This window comes from Prorops nasuta, unplaced genomic scaffold (genome assembly GCF_024137725.1).
Source record: "Prorops nasuta isolate Cenicafe-Biocafe unplaced genomic scaffold, Cenicafe_Pnas_1.2 PNAS00006, whole genome shotgun sequence".
Taxonomy (NCBI): Eukaryota; Metazoa; Arthropoda; class Insecta; order Hymenoptera; family Bethylidae; genus Prorops; species Prorops nasuta.
The window spans coordinates 9247782-9270666 of NW_027116803.1; the positions used below are offsets into that span (position 1 = coordinate 9247782).

The window sequence follows — 22885 nt, forward strand, 5'->3', positions numbered from 1 at the left end:
AATATTCAAATTATGTTGTCAGATTATCATCAACTATAAAAACATTTGACTTGGTAGTTGGTATTTGCCGTCAGAATCTGCACATACTAGCCTTTTAACAGAGTAGCGCCAAATACAAAGTGAAATCTGTAAACATAACCTTTTTTTTCCGACGCTTTGCGAGGTAGGGGGAAACTTCTTAAAGCCTATGGCTTTGTTAAGTACCTCCGGCGGCCGATGTTTTGGCCGGAGTTTATGTGGGATTCTGACCCACCAAAACCACCACCTGCCCTCCTACCCGGTACCAAGCATAGCTTATAACATCAGGTAGGAGGATATATGCTCTACTCTACGACCTTTTGAGGCCGTCCCCACAAACAAACCCCAGACACTACCCCATCCCAGAGGAGAGAGCAGAAGACTCCTCATCTCTGACTCTACTGTCCTTGGAGATGAGGACCCTAGCCGAAAACCTGAAAAATGCCTTCCAGGCTCTCGGCGTCCTCGTAACCAGGGATACAAGGGTCCCCACCTCCAACGAGGGCACACCTAAAGCATCACAGAGTTCTACTCTTTCGCATTCCCACAGGGGACACCACAACAGCGTGTGCTCCGCCGTATCCGCAACCGGATTCGGTGAGCACCAGCAGTCGGGTGTCGCCCTGCGGCCCACACTCGCGCGATGACTCATGAAACTACCATGCCCCAGGAGCATCTGAAAAACATGGTAGCTCAAGTTTCTACAATTGGCAGCCAGTCAGGACCGGATGTCCGGGTTGAGGCGGTGGGCCCATCTACCCCGACCATCCGCGTCCCAGGCTGCCTGCCATCTATCTACAAGATTAGTCTTCGCCAATCTCCGCGCTTCGGCCATGCCAGCCGAGGAGCAACCCGCACGCGACGCATCGAACACCTCCCTGCGCGCCAAAACTAAAAGATGTGCCGGTGGTATGCCGGAAATTACTAATAGCACACAAGACGGAGCAGTATGACACGCGCGGGAAACCCTCAGCGCCATGATCCTCTGCGCGGAAATTAGAGACCTCACAATGATTGGACGAGAGGCAGCTTCAGCCCAGCAAGGGGCGCCGTAAAGAAGAATACTGTACAATAAATTCGTGTAGAACATCCTTCCCGAAACCCCCGACCCACCCACGTTCGCCAATACGCTACTTAACGCCCACCCAGCCTTTTTGGCTTTTCCCACCATGCAATTAATGTGAAACTTGAAAGAAAGACGACGATCCAACCGCACCCCGAAGTATTTCGCCCGCGGGGAGACAGAAACCGTCTCACCCCCAACCAAAAACCGCGGAGCCCGATCAGACCGCCTCCTAGAGAAGAAAACAGCCTCCGATTTGGAGGCGTTCACCTCCAGGTTCCTCCCCTCAAGCCACAAAACGATACGCGACAAAGCCCTATTAGCCTTCAACTGCAGGGACCCAACACTACCCGCTGACACACACAATGCCGTATCGTCCGTGTAACAAGTCAACATGCAGCCATCCAGAAGATTCAACCGCAACAGCCCGTCGAAATAAATGTTCCACAGGAGAGGTCCTAAGACTGACCCCTGTGGAACACCCGTCTCAACATACCACTGCCATCCAGCGCACTCAATGACCAGGGCCCCCAGGTAACTGCGGACTATATCCACAATCACCCCCGGGACCGCGCCATTGGCGGTCAGGGCCTCCAAGATAGCCGCATGCGACACAGAATTAAACGTGTTCTTGATGTCAAGAAGGATTACTGCCACGCGTTTGCTCCGGTACACAGACCCCCGAAGGGCGACCCGAATAATATTCTGGATAGCCAATACGGCGTCCAAGGTACTTCTACCAGGACGGAACCCGTATTGACCGTCCGCAAGAGGTGCGACCCCCTCGTAAACCTTCGTGAGACGAGCAACAACTACCTTCTCGAACAACTTCCCCACCACCGGTAGGAGAGATATGGATCTGACGGCCCCGATCCCTTTCGGGATTAGGACAACCCTCGCCCTCCTCCAAATAGCGGGAAAGTCGCCGAGTTCCAGGCAGCGGTTGAACATCCGGGTAAAACCAGCCGGGCAGCTCATTGCTGCAACCTTAACCACTTCCGGGAGAATGCCATCGACACCAGGGGCCCCCTTTGCAGGGGACCTCCCGGCAGCCATGACAATCTCCGCTTGCGTGATGAGATCAGACTCTAAGATCGACCTGGTGTTAACGCGAACCACAGGTGGAACGCCCCCAAACATCACTTGCGACATCGAGAAAAGACTCTCAATCGCAACCACCTACTCAGACTCCGCCAGACTAGCAGATGTCTGTTTCTTCAATCTCTTGTAGGCCACCCAGAAGGGGCGACCCCAAGGATCTGCCTCCACTTCATTCACCAGCGCTACCCATGCGGCCCGCTTTCTCTCGCGTATAGCGGAGGAGAAAGCGGTTCTCGCCGTCTTATAGGCTGCGCGCAAGTGAACTTCCGTATTGACACCCCTCGACCTCGACCACCTCCTCCGGGCAGCATTCGCTGCCTCAACATAACCTAGGCGCAGATTTATAACAGATTTGCGACAGGGGCCATTCCACGTCAAAACAGACAGATTTCGGAGTACAACACCGATTTTTTTTTTAAAAATATGTGTTAATATATAAGAAAATACAAGTCTTTTGGCGCTAGTTTGAGTCAAAAATCTTTTTTCGTTTCGGAGATACGAGCTGTCAAAGTTTGCAGTTTTACTGTTTTTGGTAAAAACACGTAATCTTTGAAAATTTATATCTCCTAAACGAATAAAGATAGAAGACTCTGGCTGGAACGAGTGTACTCAGAAAGAATCATACTTTATTAGAAAAATATAAAAAAAGACAGTTTGTTTTAATTGGTTAAAACTATTAACAATTAAAATAAACATTTGAATTAACAAATGTGTTGTCATGCTCTGACAATTATAAAAAAATATCAGGAATGTTCCTTGGAATGTCCTCTACAAAGAAAAAAATTAAAACGCGTATACTCTCTTGGTGTTCATAGTGAAAAAAAATATTTTATCACGACGCGCTCGGCCAGAAGCGTCGTTCGAGCGGCGTAAACCGGTGAAGCGCATGCGTAACTGAGCGCGACTAGTCTCTACATGTCGGAATCCATCAATCTATGAATAATGCGAGCTAATAACATGTTTTAATTGTTTGTTTATGTTTTTATAAATATTATAAATTAACAATATATTTATTATTATTCTGCTTTATAAGCAGTCGTTATTTATTTACAAAATAATTAGCAATAAGACATTTGAACATGGCATTGAATATACAAATTATATACTAATTTATATTTACATATTTTATTAAATTATGGCAGAAGAAAATATTAGGAATATGAAATTTCTGTACTGAAAATATTTAACAAACTTTAACATTTGTATAATTATCTGATTGAGGAAAAGCTTTAGTTTGTAATTGTGTCTTTGAATCTATCGTTAAAAATGCACGATAATTTCAAGTTCCTTTAACTATTTTCACTTTTCAAAAAATCTCGTACGAAGTGTTTTAATAAGCATTAAAATAATTTAAACAAGATTTTTTTGAAAAGTAAAAATAGTTAAAGGAACTAGAAATTATCGTGCATTTTTAACGATAGATTCAAAGACACAATTACAAACTAAAGCTTTTCCTCAATCAGATAATTATACAATTGTTAAAGTTTGTTAAATATTTTCAGTACAGAAATTTCATATTCATAATATTTTCTTCTGCCATAATTTAATAAAATATGTAAATATAAATTAGTATATAATTTGTATATTCAATGCCATGTTCAAATGTCTTATTGCTAATTATTTTGTAAATAAATAACGACTGCTTATAAAGCAGAATAATAATAAATATATTGTTAATTTATAATATTTATAAAAACATAAACAAACAATTAAAACATGTTATTAGCTCGCATTATTCATAGATTGATGGATTCCGACATGTAGAGACTAGTCGCTCTCAGTTACGCATGCGCTTCACCGGTTTACGCTGCTCGAACGACGCTTCTGGCCGAGCGCGTCGTGATAAAATATTTTTTTTCACTATGAACACCAAGAGAGTATACGCGTTTTAATTTTTTTCTTTGTAGAGGACATTCCAAGGAACATTCCTGATATTTTTTTATAATTGTCAGAGCATGACAACACATTTGTTAATTCAAATGTTTATTTTAATTGTTAATAGTTTTAACCAATTAAAACAAACTGTCTTTTTTTATATTTTTCTAATAAAGTATGATTCTTTCTGAGTACACTCGTTCCAGCCAGAGTCTTCTATCTTTATTCGTTTAGGAGATATAAATTTTCAAAGATTACGTGTTTTTACCAAAAACAGTAAAACTGCAAACTTTGACAGCTCGTATCTCCGAAACGAAAAAAGATTTTTGACTCAAACTAGCGCCAAAAGTCTTGTATTTTCTTATATATTAACACATATTTTAAAAAAAAAAATCGGTGTTGTACTCCGAAATCTGTCTGTTTTGACGTGGAATGGCCCATAATAGGCCTACATACATACGGATGCGACTGTGTTAGTGACTCATGGAGTATACTGTAAACAAACACACATAGCGTTTGCCATGTATGTACGTGGGTCTTATTTTCAATCGCAAAAACGGCCTTCTAAATTTATTGCATTGCACCTTCTACGACAAACTTCATAAGATTAAGAAATACTCATAGCTACATGTACACTGACATTCATCGAATCTGCTCGTGAAGAATGGCCTACTAGATTTGTAACTAGCTGGACAGCTTCAGGTCTCTAGTTCTCACCAAAGCGTAAAACGTCACGGTGACGTCAGATGACGTCACGATGACGTATAGGAGTCGTGGTGGGGAGAATAAGGAGAATCTGGTAAATTGCATATACTCGAGTGTAGCGGTTGATCGTCTTACTTTTGTCAAAAGTATATCATCTCGGGATAAAATGGTATAGTAAGAATTTTCTTCTTTCTCTGTCTAATAGCATAAGAGTGAGAGAGAAAGACATATGATACCCCATGTGCCCATTGATTCTGCTCGAGCACGTTTTTGGTATAGTGATAGGAATTTTGGTATACTGATAGAAGCGGTAATAATATAGTAATCAAACGACAGATCAATAAAAAGAAGAGGGCATATTCCAATGAGTGAAGTGTCAAAATGTGCAACTTAACCTCTGTAATTTGTATTAATTTATTAAAATAACTTGTAAGTGATGAACTTTTAATAAAATCATATTAAGTGTTATAAATTTGTATAAAAAATATGTATTTTAGTTTTAACCTATTATTGTGTAACATATGGTGTATAAAAATAACTGAAAATATATATTTTAAATTAAATTTATGTTGTTGATATTTTGTCAAGAATAACACATCATTAACTTTTATATTAATAATAAGGAGCTATATTCTTGAGTCGTAAAGTCCATTGGAGCTTGCAAGTCAACTATGGATCCCAAGCTTACAGCAATAAGATTCTACGAATAAAGAAGATGCAATTCATTATTAAAATAGATAATCGTTAACTCAGATTTTTTTGCAGAAACCTAATATCAATAGTGACAAGCTTTCGTATCTATTTCCAATTGATGATGCTGGAAGAGAACCTCTGAGAGCTCCTGACAGCTCAACTGCCACAGGTCCAAGAAACAGCTATTTACGTAAATCTGTCCAGTGTCATGCAATACATTATCCAGAAGCCATTCTGCTATTATCCAGCTAATGTTTCTACGCAATATAATTAATTTCTTATTAATTTTCAAATATACTAAATATGTAAAGAAGAAAAAGCCAATATATTAAAATCCATTTACTTACACTACATCTCATTACGTAACCATGAGTGAATATTGTTGAATGGTGACAGAACAGTTTATAGTTGCAGAATCAGAATACATTCCTGTTGTGGGTAATGTTGCTGGGTCCTTTTGTTCTTTCGCAGTATCCAAAAGCAGCAAATTTGCAATGATTTTACAATTATAGCCTATATTCGAAGAAAACTTTAATACTTAAACTTAAATTGAAGAATATTCAAATGATTAATAGTAACTCCTTACGGATTAAGATATCTTGCATTATTTTCAATTTCTGCTACCAGTGCATATAGGCAAATTCAGTGGTAAATTGTTATTCTCATCACTTAGAGCTTGTTAATCCTGTAAGTTACGTAGCACTTTAAAGTGGGCAAACAAATCCTTACGCTGCATTATATTAGTCTTCTCTTCCTTCGCTAACTTTTGAAAATTCATATATTACTGTTATCCACGAGTATATTTACCCAGTGGCTGAAAAATATTAGAAAGAGTATGAAAATTCATTCTTAAAAGTAAGCATAAATTATTTCCATATTCATAAAGTTATACATACCTATTCTATTATTTAGCTGGATGTTAGCTGCCACGAAGACATCCATATGCAATGTGCCTGCCCTCCTTCCTTTTTATTCCAGTGTATTATCCTAATAGTTTGCTGCAGGACAGTCTTAAGTCAGAAATAGATTGAAGTGTGATAATTCGGTTCTACTTTCTCTTTACCCTGGCCTACCATGAGGAGATACTCTTTTTTATCTTGATTTTTCATAACGTAAATGATAAATAATTATTCCTGAAATAAAAACGTGCACACACACATATATATATATATATATATTATTGTCTTTTCAGATTATATACTGTATTTTTTATCTTATATAATTTATTTTTTTTTTCTTTTTTTCAGTACTCCGAAAATTGATTTACGTTAAATAATATTGGTGGCCCTGAAAAGGGCCGATTTTTGGATCCAACACGTGGCAGAGCACATTCCTTTTTTATACCATGCAATCCGATCCATCTAAAAAAATACCCATTCGAAACCAACAACAGTAAAGCTCATTCAATAATCCGTCCAGTAGCCATTCCGCTCGATCACTTGATTAAGTCGATTAGGTATCGAGTTAGTCAAGTTAGCTAAGAACTCTGGGTCAGACCTAAGGCCTTCCCAGATATTCTTCGCTTGATCGAGAATCGCTGCCCTCGTCCTCGCGCCTGGCTCTATCCATCGTCTGGACATCAATGCCCAGACGTTCTCAATTAAATTGAGATCCGGTGATCGAGCGGGCCAATCCACCACTTCCAACTCCGGGTGTCGCGCAAACCACGCTCGCGTTTCGCGTGAGGTATGGATCGCTGAATTGTCCTGCACAAATCGGATCACCGGTACTTCATCCGCGGGATATACATTACGCACGCTTGGGAGAAAAATTTCTTCCAAGATGCGAATGTATTCCCGGGAATTCATACGTGGAGAAATCTCCACAAGATCACCGATATGTTCACCGGAAATCCAGCCCCATACGCCACACGATACGCGTCCAGACCGATGAGTCTGGAAGACGTGGTTTGGCTGCAACCGGGTATCGTTCGGGCGCCACACGTGCAAGGCCTGAGCCTGAGAGGGCAACGATATGAAAACCTTTTCATCGGTCCATATCGTAGCCTTCCAATCTGCACGGCTCCGCGAAAGATTCGCGAGGGCATAGCCAACTCTCTGCTCACGGTGAGCAGGAGTTAATGGGATTTTACGCGCTGGACGACGGCAGTGAATACCTGCAGAGTGTAAACGCCGCAGGCCGGTGGTCACTGAAGCTGGATAATCTATCTCCTCCACTATGTCGCTGACACTAGCGAAGGGATCTTCTTCGATCCTGCTCAGCAGCTGCTGGTCATCGATCTCCGAAGTCCTTTTCTGCCCTCTGTTCTCCGCTCTCCGGTCACGCAGTGCGTGGTCTCCGCCTTCGCGGTACCGACGTATCCAGCGCCTGACGGTGGTCTCGTGTGCCCCGCAGAGTACAGCGATCTCACTCGCGCTTTTCCCGCACTCAAAATAGCCAATGGCTCTTCCTCTGGTAGCCTCACTATGCTGTGACATCGTCGACGTATCCAATAGATATGAATGTTATAACAAATTAACGTTATTATAGATAAAAGTGAATAATGCCTCGATTATTGAATTAGAAGTATCGATAATAACGTTAATTTGTTATAACATTCATATCTATTGGATACGTCGACGATGTCACAGCATAGTGAGGCTACCAGAGGAAGAGCCATTGGCTATTTTGAGTGCGGGAAAAGCGCGAGTGAGATCGCTGTACTCTGCGGGGCACACGAGACCACCGTCAGGCGCTGGATACGTCGGTACCGCGAAGGCGGAGACCACGCACTGCGTGACCGGAGAGCGGAGAACAGAGGGCAGAAAAGGACTTCGGAGATCGATGACCAGCAGCTGCTGAGCAGGATCGAAGAAGATCCCTTCGCTAGTGTCAGCGACATAGTGGAGGAGATAGATTATCCAGCTTCAGTGACCACCGGCCTGCGGCGTTTACACTCTGCAGGTATTCACTGCCGTCGTCCAGCGCGTAAAATCCCATTAACTCCTGCTCACCGTGAGCAGAGAGTTGGCTATGCCCTCGCGAATCTTTCGCGGAGCCGTGCAGATTGGAAGGCTACGATATGGACCGATGAAAAGGTTTTCATATCGTTGCCCTCTCAGGCTCAGGCCTTGCACGTGTGGCGCCCGAACGATACCCGGTTGCAGCCAAACCACGTCTTCCAGACTCATCGGTCTGGACGCGTATCGTGTGGCGTATGGGGCTGGATTTCCGGTGAACATATCGGTGATCTTGTGGAGATTTCTCCACGTATGAATTCCCGGGAATACATTCGCATCTTGGAAGAAATTTTTCTCCCAAGCGTGCGTAATGTATATCCCGCGGATGAAGTACCGGTGATCCGATTTGTGCAGGACAATTCAGCGATCCATACCTCACGCGAAACGCGAGCGTGGTTTGCGCGACACCCGGAGTTGGAAGTGGTGGATTGGCCCGCTCGATCACCGGATCTCAATTTAATTGAGAACGTCTGGGCATTGATGTCCAGACGATGGATAGAGCCAGGCGCGAGGACGAGGGCAGCGATTCTCGATCAAGCGAAGAATATCTGGGAAGGCCTTAGGTCTGACCCAGAGTTCTTAGCTAACTTGACTAACTCGATACCTAATCGACTTAATCAAGTGATCGAGCGGAATGGCTACTGGACGGATTATTGAATGAGCTTTACTGTTGTTGGTTTCGAATGGGTATTTTTTTAGATGGATCGGATTGCATGGTATAAAAAAGGAATGTGCTCTGCCACGTGTTGGATCCAAAAATCGGCCCTTTTCAGGGCCACCAATATTATTTAACGTAAATCAATTTTCGGAGTACTGAAAAAAAGAAAAAAAAAATAAATTATATAAGATAAAAAATACAGTATATAATCTGAAAAGACAATAATATATATATATATATATATGTGTGTGTGCACGTTTTTATTTCAGGAATAATTATTTATCATTTACGTTATGAAAAATCAAGATAAAAAAGAGTATCTCCTCATGGTAGGCCAGGGTAAAGAGAAAGTAGAACCGAATTATCACACTTCAATCTATTTCTGACTTAAGACTGTCCTGCAGCAAACTATTAGGATAATACACTGGAATAAAAAGGAAGGAGGGCAGGCACATTGCATATGGATGTCTTCGTGGCAGCTAACATCCAGCTAAATAATAGAATAGGTATGTATAACTTTATGAATATGGAAATAATTTATGCTTACTTTTAAGAATGAATTTTCATACTCTTTCTAATATTTTTCAGCCACTGGGTAAATATACTCGTGGATAACAGTAATATATGAATTTTCAAAAGTTAGCGAAGGAAGAGAAGACTAATATAATGCAGCGTAAGGATTTGTTTGCCCACTTTAAAGTGCTACGTAACTTACAGGATTAACAAGCTCTAAGTGATGAGAATAACAATTTACCACTGAATTTGCCTATATGCACTGGTAGCAGAAATTGAAAATAATGCAAGATATCTTAATCCGTAAGGAGTTACTATTAATCATTTGAATATTCTTCAATTTAAGTTTAAGTATTAAAGTTTTCTTCGAATATAGGCTATAATTGTAAAATCATTGCAAATTTGCTGCTTTTGGATACTGCGAAAGAACAAAAGGACCCAGCAACATTACCCACAACAGGAATGTATTCTGATTCTGCAACTATAAACTGTTCTGTCACCATTCAACAATATTCACTCATGGTTACGTAATGAGATGTAGTGTAAGTAAATGGATTTTAATATATTGGCTTTTTCTTCTTTACATATTTAGTATATTTGAAAATTAATAAGAAATTAATTATATTGCGTAGAAACATTAGCTGGATAATAGCAGAATGGCTTCTGGATAATGTATTGCATGACACTGGACAGATTTACGTAAATAGCTGTTTCTTGGACCTGTGGCAGTTGAGCTGTCAGGAGCTCTCAGAGGTTCTCTTCCAGCATCATCAATTGGAAATAGATACGAAAGCTTGTCACTATTGATATTAGGTTTCTGCAAAAAAATCTGAGTTAACGATTATCTATTTTAATAATGAATTGCATCTTCTTTATTCGTAGAATCTTATTGCTGTAAGCTTGGGATCCATAGTTGACTTGCAAGCTCCAATGGACTTTACGACTCAAGAATATAGCTCCTTATTATTAATATAAAAGTTAATGATGTGTTATTCTTGACAAAATATCAACAACATAAATTTAATTTAAAATATATATTTTCAGTTATTTTTATACACCATATGTTACACAATAATAGGTTAAAACTAAAATACATATTTTTTATACAAATTTATAACACTTAATATGATTTTATTAAAAGTTCATCACTTACAAGTTATTTTAATAAATTAATACAAATTACAGAGGTTAAGTTGCACATTTTGACACTTCACTCATTGGAATATGCCCTCTTCTTTTTATTGATCTGTCGTTTGATTACTATATTATTACCGCTTCTATCAGTATACCAAAATTCCTATCACTATACCAAAAACGTGCTCGAGCAGAATCAATGGGCACATGGGGTATCATATGTCTTTCTCTCTCACTCTTATGCTATTAGACAGAGAAAGAAGAAAATTCTTACTATACCATTTTATCCCGAGATGATATACTTTTGACAAAAGTAAGACGATCAACCGCTACACTCGAGTATATGCAATTTACCAGATTCTCCTTATTCTCCCCACCACGACTCCTATACGTCATCGTGACGTCATCTGACGTCACCGTGACGTTTTACGCTTTGGTGAGAACTAGAGACCTGAAGCTGTCCAGCTAGTTACAAATCTAGTAGGCCATTCTTCACGAGCAGATTCGATGAATGTCAGTGTACATTATCGAGAGCTTTTAATGTAATTTTTCAATGTGCAATCGTACTTTTATTTGTTCCGAAATAAATTGCAGAATAAACGAGTCAGTGATGCCTTAAGACCTGAAATTACGGCAAAACGCGAGACAATGGTACAGGCGTATTTCTTAATAGAATTTGATGAGACTAGTCATAACTAAAGCCATTCTTCATGTAGATTGTCTTAAAGAGCTCGCATTATCGATAAAGCTTATAGTTTTCCAGTTATGAACGATTGAAGATGGACTTGCGCAACAGCTGATCTACGCAAGAGAAGAAATATGTATTTATGCGCCGTGCAACTTTAATCGCTCATAGGTGAAAAACTATAAGATTTATCGGAAATGCGCGAGCTCTTTAGGACAATCTACATGAAGAATGGCTTTAGTTATTACTAGTCTCATCAAATTATGTTGAAAAATATGACTGTATCATTGTCCCGCGTTTCGCCGTATGCCGTATATTTCAAGCATTAGGAAATCTCCTTTTCTACAATTTATAACGTGAATTTTAGGATCCCCGTTATAAGCGGGCGATCCAGGCCTGGAAGGCCTTATTATTTGCACGTTGCCCCATTCTCTTTTACCACGCTAAAACACACCTTGGCCTAGAAATACGGAAAATGTTTATTTATCCATGGATTTGACATTTATTTAATGTTATATTGTTCTGTATCGAGTCAGCGCCATAGTAGCGGCTGTATTAACTTGTTTATTAGTCTGTAAGTTCGTTTTGGGTGAATGTGCAGGGTGCGTTGTGTTTTGAAGCATAGGAATGTGTGTGTGAACGGACGAGGAGTGGGGGAGGAATGGAGACGTTAGAGTTTGATAGGAGCAAATGAGCCTCTCCAGATCCGTCGGTAAAAGAGAACATCAGGTGGGTATGAAAGAAAGTATGGCTGCGGATAGTTAAAGGAAGAAGGGGGAACACTCGGGCCTCTCACCTGGATATCATACTGTATATAGTTAAAGGAAGAAGGGGGAACACTCGGGCCTCCCACCTGGATATCATACTGTATATTATCTGCAAGAAACAATATCCTCGCTTAGCGGTACAAGATAATCTACGCGACAGAGTCGGTAGCTCCGCTAATCACGATGTTTCGACTAGAGCACGTGACCCTAGTCGGCCAATACCGCCGAAATTGCGGAAAACTAGATGATAGTCGAGGGTGAGGGGAGATGTCCGAGGAATTGGAAGTTGAGGAGTGCCTGTGAGGACTCTCTCTCTTCAGTCTGGTCCTCTGAAGGCAGCGGTCGTAGCAGTTTGGAGTCTGGAAGTAAAACCCGATGGATCTGGAGAAGGAGATGGAGCAACGGAGCACCTAAGAGTAGCAGCTGGGGCCAGGAAGGCGGGGACGAGGTGCCGATTAAAAGACCTGCGGCGAGGCTGACCAACCCGGTGCTGACCGATAGGAACGAAGGTTAGAGTTCCGTGTTTCCATCTTCTCGGTTCAACGAAATAGTGACGTAGATCGGCCTAGGAGGGGGGAGGTATCACGGTGGGCTTGGGGCTTACTCGTCGGTTTTCCCGGCTCTTCCCCAGTGGGCATCACGGTGAGGGAAATTCTCTCCTGTGGCCTTACCGGGTGGAGTCGGTGGGCCGGCGGTAGGCCTTGAGTCTCGCCGGGGTATCACTCCCCAGGTGTCTCGTCATCGAAGGGCATAGGTAGGGTGATATTTCCGGTCCGAATGGCTGATTCCCCTGTTTAATTATTTTACTTTGATTTGGGTTTGTGGACCGTCGGTTGGTCATAGAGTCATCCGCGAGCCCGAGACGCCGGTCCCTGTAAAAGCGTAGTGGTTCCTCCTTAGGTTCCCCGCTCTCGAGTCCGGTGCTAGGCGTCCGATCGGATGAGGGACGGGATCGGAACTTGCGGTACTTATCCGGAAGTATTCGGGGTGTCCGATGTCCTGAAAAGGGCCCCATTCGAGCGTCACTTCGGCGGGGCCTCTCTGGAGGACGTAGCCAGAGAGTGAGTGCCCATGGCGTGCCTCCCCATTAGACCGAGGTCACTGGCTCGTGTGTAGCCTCCTTCGGGACTTGGCATATATTAAGGGACTCACCGTTTTTCCCCGTCATCGGGCCGTATTCGTCGACCGAGAGGATGCCTGATTCATAACAGTCAAGAAAACTCCTATTCTCCCCGCTCCTCGGTTCGTAATATAGTGTGTAGTATGCTGGTGTGAGTGTGATATTTCTGTATGGTATGAGTGTGTCGCGAATATAAAGTCTGAAGTAACCAAGAGGGGAAAAACTACCGAGCGAATACTATTTTTGTATGAATCTCTAATACGGAAGATAAAAGCCTCGGTTATCTTACCCCTACAAGTTTGGTCTAATTTAATTTACAGCAATACCTGGTATAATACCTAAAAATCATGAAACTCGTCAATCCTAGAGTATTCTCCTAACTTTATCCCTCTCCTTTACCTTAGGGGGCTGAATAGCCGTGCAACAGAAACAAACATAGATTGATTTCTAAGGTCTGGTCATAAGAACCGACCTGGCGCCCAACAGATTAATATAGTACGTTTCGGAAATAATTCCCCGTAATCGGGTTGAATAAGGCCTGAAAAATCATATCGCTGTCCTTTATATGGCAATATTGACTGCCGAAAGGTAGGGAAAATATTGTCCGTTATAAATTTTATTTCAAAATGATAATTGCATTCTTAGCAATTTCATTATATCGGCAAGGTAAAATGTTCTCAACATTATTTTACTGGTATTTATATATGTATAGCTACAGATAGGAGAATAGCGTAAACATGAGGAAAGCTACGCAGGAGGTTTCGATGCTGGAGTGGGGGAACACATTAGCGTGAGCTGCGAGAGGGGCGGAAGGCTACCTTTCTTCCTAAAAATTTTTTGGTTTCGTCCACCTCAGAAACGCGGGACAATGTTACGGCTCTATTTTTCAACCGATTTCAATGTTTCTGTGCTTTTTGGAATCGTTAGGCCTGGCACCTCGTCATAAAGAAGTCCGATTTTTCAATTTGTTTTGCGTTTAAATATTATTAATGCGAATTTTTAAACAATTTTATTTTTCTTTCATTTTTTAGAAAATACGGTTTTTTTATGACAAGGTGCGAGTCCTAACGATTCCAACAAGCCCAGAAACATTGAAATCGGTCGAAAAATAGCGCTGGACAAGTCTTCATCGTTTTCGTTCCGTAATGTTGGCTACAGAGGGCTTGAGGAATCCCGTTAAGGCAATCTTTCGCCTTCGAGCTTATAAAATCATTGCTCATATCTCTTAACACCATTTGTATAGGAAAGGAGACTGTATCATTTTGACAAAAAAAACCTTTATTATACAAAATTTTCCGAAGTTTTCGTGAAACCAGCGAACGAACTACAACAATACCAAACTTATAATTTCAGAATATAACTGCATCCTTAAAATGGAAAAAGGAAAAAAAGAAAGGAGAAATGCTAATTTCACAAATGATAAAAAGGTCATTTAATAGATTTGATTGCAAAATATAAGAATGTGATAGAAAATAAGTCATCTAATATGATAACTTGGCACGAAACAGAAAAATCATGGTTTAAAATTTTGAAAGAGTATAATGACCAATGTAAAGAAAAACGAAATCTGCAATCATTAAAATATATGTAGACTAATTTAAAGAGGGATGCCAGGAAACATTTTGCAGACCTTAAACGAGAAACTTATCGGACTGGTAATTATTTTCAATTTTATTAATGAATAAATATTTGGCCTGTTATGAAGTTTATAGGTCGGTTATATTATGTAAAATAATAACTTTCTTGGTTCTATAGGCCTTTTCGGAGTTCGCCTATTTTCTTCACAATCTTCTACAATTTCTTCTTTTATATTTACTTACATCCAATCGCAGCTCTTGCATCTCCCACTTATTTCCCAACCCCTTATCATTACCTAATCCTAACTTATTCTACCATTCTTCAAATGAGAGAGACATGCGTGAAATAAAATTTATTAAAAAGTAGAGCTTCATGTTTAAAATTGTCATCACACATACATTTTTATGTATCCTTTTTTGTCTAGCTTATCATTTTTTCTAATTAAGTTGTAATAAAGTAAAAAAATGTATCTTGTATATCAGAAATTTACAATAAATTATTTCAGGCGGAGGAATACCAAAAATTAAATGTAACGTATTATTAGACAAAGTATACAATAGTATCTCGTTATCTGTGGATGGATTGTACAATCCTTTCGACAGGGATAGTTTCTCTCTCAGTTCCCTAGATAACACAACCGAAGACATGGAAAACATCAGCATAGCTAAGGCTAATTTAAATGATTCTGAGAATAGGGTTTCTTTTTATAATCCCCCAAGTAGCATGAGCAATGCTTTAATAAATGAGGATATGAATGAGGATAAGCCAGATGATCCCGGAGATCCCGTATTTCAAGTAAAACATTTAATACTTATGTCCATAAAATTTATTTTACCATGTAATTATTTTATATCTAAATGAATGAATCATATTGTATTGTAATTGTTTATACATATATTTTATATTATTCCTTTATATTTATATAGTACTTGCTTGATGAGGTAAAAATTAATTCATGGAAACAATGGTCCCCTCAATTATTAAACTCAACTTTAAGCGCTCCTTTAAAAAACAGCATTACAAAACAGCTAATAAAAAGTAATATTTTAAAAGAAAAAAATTGTAATGAGTTGAAGCCAAATGTACTAGTCTCAAAAAGAATTAGCTGAAGCTACGAAACAAAGAATATTAAGACAAGAACACATTGAAGATAAAATATTAAAAATGAAATATAAAAACGAAGTTTTAAAAAGAAAAATATTAAAAGTTAAATACAGAAAGTTATCACCAGATGATAAAGTTGTATCCTCCATTTCCAGGACTCGGAAACTAATATATAAGAAATAAGTAAAAATATTGCAATTTAATTTATCAAAGTTTCTGTTTATTGTTATTTCTTCTGACGTTTATAGTTTATACCATTTTTATAAAAATTATATGTGTTAATCTAATAAATTTTGGAAGTAATTATCAATTAACCATCTTCTTTCATTTTCATGTAATGCGTGATTATTATCTTCAGAATCATACGCATCGATTTGTCTTTTCCTTCGTCTTATTATATTATATAGTACTGCTGCAGCTATTATCGTAGAAAGAGTCTTTTCAGGCTTGGTAAATCGTGATCCTTTTGTTAAGACTGCGAACTGCCTTCCCCAAATGCCAAAACAACTTTCTACCATGCAACGAGTTTTTTTTGGGCTTCGTTATAAAGAACTTCTGATGGGGCTTGAAGGTTTTGTAGTGGGGTTACATTAAGTATGGTAAATTGGGATAGCCAAAATCTCCAACCAATAAATATTTACAAAACTCCCCTGACTCAAATCGTGCTATTATTCTTGAATTATTAAATATAGTGGCGTCGCGACCAGATCCAGGCCAACGAGAGCAACTATATCAATAATTTCCAATTTTCTGTTCACAATGACTTACATGTTTATTCAGAAAAATCCCTTTCTATTTCTAAATAACTCAGCTTCACATCCACCTACAATAAAAGAGAACATCCTGAATTATAAACTAGTAATTAAATAGTTGAAAAATGCTTTGATTAATGTAACAATACCATATGATTATATCCTAACATGAATGCAATCAATAGCACCAGCAACTCTCAGGAATCCGGCCTTCAATAAATTTAATGCTGCAGTTCTTTGTAGCTCCTCTTGTGTCGAAGAAAAATGAATAAATTCTTCGCTTAAGGATGCAATTAAAGGCGATATTCTATGCACAATGGTATGAACAGATGTTTTACTGATACCACAAAAGTCTCCTGCTGTGATCAGAAAGCAGTCTGTTGCTTAGAAACGAATTGCAGTAAGCATTTAGACTATGAGTGGTATAGGATTGTTCCTTAAAATATTTTTTAATCAATATTAAATAATTTACATGACATTAACCATTTGAATTAATTTATCTCCTTGAAAGATACTCTATTTTGCCTTCAATTCTTCTGAGAACGTATAGCACGTCTATTTTTGGAGAGACGGAATCTGCTTTCAAACTCCACATCATTGCAAATATCTACCCAATTTTTTCTTTGAAATATTCTTCTTTCTCGCCGCAAATGTCTTAAATTTCCTTCCTCAATTTCATCATCAATATGTTTAGCGACATTAATTAACCACTCCAATAATTCAACCTCTAAATCCATATCCTTTATATTTAAGATTCTATTGATAATTCTATTGAAACTTTAAAATTGGTCATCTCCTCTTTAAAAGGACTGTCAATATAATTTTGGCATTTAAAACGTCAGAAATTTGAATTTCATTCATTAAGATGGCCAACATGTATAATATTGATTATCCTCGATATAAGAATATTCAGGGATTGGTAACCCTGCTTAATTGGTAGTTGGGCCATTCCACGTCAAAACAGACAGATTTCGGAGTACAACACCGATTTTTTTTTTTAAAATATGTGTTAATATATAAGAAAATACAAGACTTTTGGCGCTAGTTTGAGTCAAAAATCTTTTTTCGTTTCGGAGATACGAGCTGTCAAAGTTTGCAGTTTTACTGTTTTTGGTAAAAACACGTAATCTTTGAAAATTTATATCTCCTAAACGAATAAAGATAGAAGACTCTGGCTGGAACGAGTGTACTCAGAAAGAATCATACTTTATTAGAAAAATATAAAAAAAGACAGTTTGTTTTAATTGGTTAAAACTATTAACAATTAAAATAAACATTTGAATTAACAAATGTGTTGTCATGCTCTGACAATTATAAAAAAATATCAGGAATGTTCCTTGGAATGTCCTCTACAAAGAAAAAAATTAAAACGCGTATACTCTCTTGGTGTTCATAGTGAAAAAAAATATTTTATCACGACGCGCTCGGCCAGAAGCGTCGTTCGAGCAGCGTAAACCGGTGAAGCGCATGCGTAACTGAGAGCGACTAGTCTCTACATGTCGGAATCCATCAATCTATGAATAATGCGAGCTAATAACATGTTTTAATTGTTTGTTTATGTTTTTATAAATATTATAAATTAACAATATATTTATTATTATTCTGCTTTATAAGCAGTCGTTATTTATTTACAAAATAATTAGCAATAAGACATTTGAACATGGCATTGAATATACAAATTATATACTAATTTATATTTACATATTTTATTAAATTATGGCAGAAGAAAATATTATGAATATGAAATTTCTGTACTGAAAATATTTAACAAACTTTAACAATTGTATAATTATCTGATTGAGGAAAAGCTTTAGTTTGTAATTGTGTCTTTGAATCTATCGTTAAAAATGCACGATAATTTCTAGTTCCTTTAACTATTTTTACTTTTCAAAAAAATCTTGTTTAAATTATTTTAATGCTTATTAAAACACTTCGTACGAGATTTTTTGAAAAGTGAAAATAGTTAAAGGAACTTGAAATTATCGTGCATTTTTAACGATAGATTCAAAGACACAATTACAAACTAAAGCTTTTCCTCAATCAGATAATTATACAAATGTTAAAGTTTGTTAAATATTTTCAGTACAGAAATTTCATATTCCTAATATTTTCTTCTGCCATAATTTAATAAAATATGTAAATATAAATTAGTATATAATTTGTATATTCAATGCCATGTTCAAATGTCTTATTGCTAATTATTTTGTAAATAAATAACGACTGCTTATAAAGCAGAATAATAATAAATATATTGTTAATTTATAATATTTATAAAAACATAAACAAACAATTAAAACATGTTATTAGCTCGCATTATTCATAGATTGATGGATTCCGACATGTAGAGACTAGTCGCTCTCAGTTACGCATGCGCTTCACCGGTTTACGCCGCTCGAACGACGCTTCTGGCCGAGCGCGTCGTGATAAAATATTTTTTTTCACTATGAACACCAAGAGAGTATACGCGTTTTAATTTTTTTCTTTGTAGAGGACATTCCAAGGAACATTCCTGATATTTTTTTATAATTGTCAGAGCATGACAACACATTTGTTAATTCAAATGTTTATTTTAATTGTTAATAGTTTTAACCAATTAAAACAAACTGTCTTTTTTTATATTTTTCTAATAAAGTATGATTCTTTCTGAGTACACTCGTTCCAGCCAGAGTCTTCTATCTTTATTCGTTTAGGAGATATAAATTTTCAAAGATTACGTGTTTTTACCAAAAACAGTAAAACTGCAAACTTTGACAGCTCGTATCTCCGAAACGAAAAAAGATTTTTGACTCAAACTAGCGCCAAAAGACTTGTATTTTCTTATATATTAACACATATTTTTTAAAAAAAAATCGGTGTTGTACTCCGAAATCTGTCTGTTTTGACGTGGAATGGCCCTTATACTAGTGTACATACATACGCTGGACGAGGTAACGAGCTGCAAAGGGGAGAGGGGAAGCCAACTTTATTTACTCCGAGTATGCATCTTTTTCACATTTCGCGTTATAATGACCAAAAGAAGCGTTGCAAAATTATGGAAATATTATAAAAGCATCTCCCCTTTTCACGCTCTATTCATAGATGCCACATAACTTGTTGGTGCATTTTTATTTTGCTCGAAATAAGTTGCAGAATGAACGAGTCAGTGACGCTTGAAGACTTGAAATTACGGCAAAACGTGGGACAATGGTACAGGCCTATTTCTTAATAGAATTTGATGAGACTAGTCATAACTAAAGCCATTCTTCGTGTAGATTGTCCTAAAGAGCTCGCATTTTCGATAAAGCTTATAGTTTTCCAGTTATGAACGATGGAAGATGAACGTGCGCAACAGCTGATCTACGAAAGAGAAGAAATATGTATTTATGCGCCGTGCAGCTTTAATCGCTCATAGCTGAAAAACTATAAGATTGATCGAAAATGCGAACTCTTTAGGACAATCTACACGAAGAATGGCTTTAATTATCACTAATCTCATCAAATTCTGTTGAAAAATATGACTGTACCATTGTCCCGCGTTTCGCCGTATGCCTTATATTTCAAGCATTAGGAAATCTCCCTTTCTACAATTTTAATTCAAAATGATAATTGCATTTTTAGCAATTTCATTATATCGACAAGATGAAATATTTTCAACATTATTTTAGCGGTTTTAATATGTGTATAGCTACAGATAGGGGAATAGCGTAAATATGAGGAAAGCTTCGCAGTAAGTTTGGATGCTGGAGTGGGGGAACACGTTAGCGTGAGCCGCGAGAGGGGAGGAAGCCTAGCTTCCTTCCTAAAAATTTTTGCTCTTCGTCCACCTCAGAAACGCGGGACAATGGTACGGCTCTATTTCTCAACCGATTTCAATGTTTTTGGGCTTGTTGGAATCGTTAGGTCTGGCACCTCGTCATAAAGAAGCCCGATTATTCAATTTGTTTTGCGTTTAAATATTATTAATGCGAATTTTTAAACAATTTTATTTTTCTTTCATTTTTTAGAAAATACGGCTTTTTTATGACAAGGTGTGAGTCCTAACGATTCCAACAAGCCAAAATACATTAAAATCGGTCGAAAAATAATGCTGGACAATTTTCCTTGGTTTTTCGTTCCGTAATATTGGCTACAGGGGTTTTGAGGGATCCCGTTAACGGGATCCCTCACGCGAGCTTCACCGACAGTACAAGTCAATATACAATTCGTTTAATAAAAGTCAAATGCGAAGCAAATTGCAAAAACGGGCTTCTTTATGACAAGGTGCCAATTCTAACGAGTCAATCGAGCTTAAAAAAACTCAAATCGGATGAAGAATAACGCTGCACCACTGTCCCGCGTTCTTGAAGTGGAAATAACCAAAAGTAACCTCTTTTCAAGAACGCGACACAATGGTACAGCGTTATTTTTCAACTAATTTGAGTGTTTTTAAGTTCATTTGACTCGTTAGGACTGGTACATTGTCCAACAAACGCCCGATTGTTAAATTTGCTTCGCATTTGAATTTTATTAGACTAATTGTTTATTGACTTGTACTGTCGATAAAGAAGGCGTGAGGGATCCCGTTAAGAGACAGAAATGTCCGAGAATCAGCGTCCGCTTCTTTAAGCTCCCGAATCCTACCGAAGCTTGTCGAAGGAAGCCGATGGCCGCACGATCTGTCGAGAGAGAATCCGAGTAGCCGAAAAGTGAGAAGTAAGAATTAAAAAAAGAGGAGACCGATGAAACTATATCGTTCTCGCTTGCACCCGAAGTGAACCGACGTTTAGCGAAGGTAGCCGAAACAGAGATATGCCAAATGGCAGTGTGGGTAGCTAGTAGTTCGCATTTCTCCGCTAGAGGTGCAAGTGGGCACCTAATAGTTCGCTGCGTCTCCGGTAGGAGTGCAAGCAAAGATCTCATGGATGACGGATGCATGTGTGCGTGCCAGCTTGGTCGACGTGATGGGGAGTGGGATTTCCCACGAGTTACCAGCACTGAGTATTAGTAATGTTTATAATGGTAAGGGTTATGTGCTATTATATATCCGTATACATAACACCCCTCTCCCCCTGGGAGAAGAGGGTGGGTGACTAATAATCTGCGTCTTTAAAATTTGCCGCTTGCTCAGGTGTTACAATAATCATGTGTGTTGGGGCAGCGTCGTCCGTTACGATGGCATTAGGTGGCAATGCCGGCATTGACCTGAGTCTGGGCTTAGGTTTTGGTTTAGTAGTAAAGAATTCGCCAGATTATGTCTATGGTCAATCCTATGATGATTAACGTTGTAGTAAAGTATGAGATGACCATATGTTGATCAATGTTATGTTGACCTGGGTCTTCGTTTCCTACGTTCTTTTTTAGCTGCTTTATTGGACGCTGAGCGTGTTGAGGTCGTTGACCTTGTTGAGGATGTTATGCAGCGTGGGAACTTTGGTTGTATTCATTGTTGCAAATAGTTATCTGGATCTATGGCTCTCAAAAGAAAAATTATAGTGTGGGATATAATTTTTATGTTTGTTGGACTTGGAGGTTTGTACAGGTTCCAAAACACAATCAGTAGCAGTTAATATACAATTTTCATATAAATTAATTACTCCGGAGCCCATTTACTCTATATTGTATGTGGGTTTTTGTTTGCAGATTACTTCTACTATTTCTAATCGCGATGTGGAGTATATCCACGAGGCTTAATTTTTCATTGGAATTAGCATCGGTTGCACAAAATGTAGAAGTTTATGCTCGCACATGTCTATATTTATGTACTTTAGGTATAATGCGATTTCGCATGGGTTAATGGTTTTTATTTTATTGGATGTTTTATCCGTGGGACCAAAATAATTGTCGGTTATGGTATAGTATTTTTGTAATTAAATTTCACAGTAATTTTTTCTAGGTTTTTTTCTGCTGTCTCTAATTTGAAGACTTATATCGAATACGGAGTTATTACAAATTTTTTCTCCTTCGTGTTTATAATAAAAATTATGATCATACAGGAATTTGTTTAATCGCTCGTGTCTTTCGTGGTATTCCGCTATGTCGGTTGTTACCACTAATTTCCATTTTCTTTGTAAAAATTGATGGTGCCGAATTTTTCATAGAATAATCCCGGTTGACCTTTGATGGGGTTTATCTGGACTTGCTGGATGCTTCTTTGGATTATTATGATCATAAGGGTCAGCATGTACCTATAATAAATTGTTA

General features: G+C 38.4%; 1 protein-coding gene and 2 long non-coding RNA genes across 8 annotated transcripts in view; 2 read left to right on the forward strand and 1 right to left on the reverse strand.

Annotated features, from left to right (window-relative positions):
• mbt (serine/threonine-protein kinase PAK mbt) overlaps positions 1–22885 on the forward strand; it is an 87950-nt gene that overhangs the window by 12512 nt on the left and 52553 nt on the right. The window contains exons 8-10 of one of the 6 annotated variants that reach the window (XR_010822702.1): positions 14646–14947; positions 15048–15665; positions 15797–16143. The exons of 1 other annotated variant lie outside the window; for it this stretch is intronic. The gene's annotated coding sequence lies outside the window, so the exon portion shown is untranslated. Of the gene's footprint in view, positions 1–14645; positions 16144–22885 lie in introns of those variants that run through there. 4 more of the 6 variants (XR_010822703.1, XR_010822700.1, XR_010822701.1 and 1 more) reach the window with 4 other exon arrangements.
• Positions 5347–6470, reverse strand: LOC136774444 (uncharacterized). The gene is made up of 5 exons (XR_010822807.1): positions 6352–6470; positions 6042–6269; positions 5803–5968; positions 5532–5712; positions 5347–5462 (listed from the first exon to the last, which is right to left on the reverse strand). It is a non-coding gene; the product is annotated as an uncharacterized lncRNA (long non-coding RNA).
• Positions 10021–10584, forward strand: LOC136774446 (uncharacterized). Its single transcript, XR_010822808.1, has 3 exons — positions 10021–10128; positions 10219–10399; positions 10469–10584. It is a non-coding gene; the product is annotated as an uncharacterized lncRNA (long non-coding RNA).